At 35.1% G+C, this 795-nt stretch overlaps 1 pseudogene; it reads left to right on the forward strand.

Moving 5' to 3' along the window:
• On the forward strand, positions 1 to 326 carry LOC102740721 (alpha-ketoglutarate dehydrogenase component 4 pseudogene; annotated as a pseudogene).
• The last annotated feature ends 469 nt before the right edge of the window (positions 327 to 795 follow it).

The following is a 795-nucleotide window of genomic DNA, read 5'->3' on the forward strand; positions in this document are numbered from 1 at the left end:
ATGGGCAGCAAGATGGCGTCTGCCAGCAGGGTCGTTCAGGTAGTCAAGCCACATACTCCATTAATAAGATTCCCTGACAAAAGAGACAATCCTAAACCTAACGTATCAGAAGTTTTGAGATCAGCAGGACTACCGTCTCACTCTTCTTCAATTTCACAGCATTCTAAGGGAAGTAAATCCCCAGATTTGCTGATGCACCAGACACTGCAGAAATAATAAAAACATTACCTCGGAAATCCAGAAGGAAACTTGCATCTCAAGAAGAAATGGAATTTATCATAATCACTGACAGTGTGGCTGCTGTCTGTCATCAGACAAAAGACTAGTCTATACAATAAAGGACTTCCAAAATGGCACATGAGAAATTATATAGTAAACAACTTGAATAAATACTCTACAAAAAAAAAATCTAGAAAATTTAGATGGACAATTGTATCTCCTAATATACGTATCTTGGTCAGCTTCTCCACAAGCTTACCTAATTGTTTATACGCTTATTGAAGTATACATTTTTAAATGTTAAAAAAAAAAATTCAACCCAAGTTGTTGCATTTATCAATAGTTTGTTTCTTTTTATTGCTGAATAGTTATTGCGAAGTATGAATGTACCACAGTCCATTTAACTGTTTATTGAAAGGCATCTGGGTTGTTTTCAGTTTCTGGAATTTATGAATAAATCTGCTATGAACATTTGTGCATATTGTTTTGTGTGAACATGCCTTCATTCCTTTGGGATCAATTGCTGGGTCATATAGTAGTTGTATGTTTAGCTTTAAAAGGAACTGCTAAACTCTT

This window comes from Leptonychotes weddellii, chromosome 12 (assembly GCF_054177405.1).
Source record: "Leptonychotes weddellii isolate Sample4059 chromosome 12, ASM5417740v2, whole genome shotgun sequence".
Lineage (NCBI taxonomy): Eukaryota > Metazoa > Chordata > Mammalia > Carnivora > Phocidae > Leptonychotes > Leptonychotes weddellii.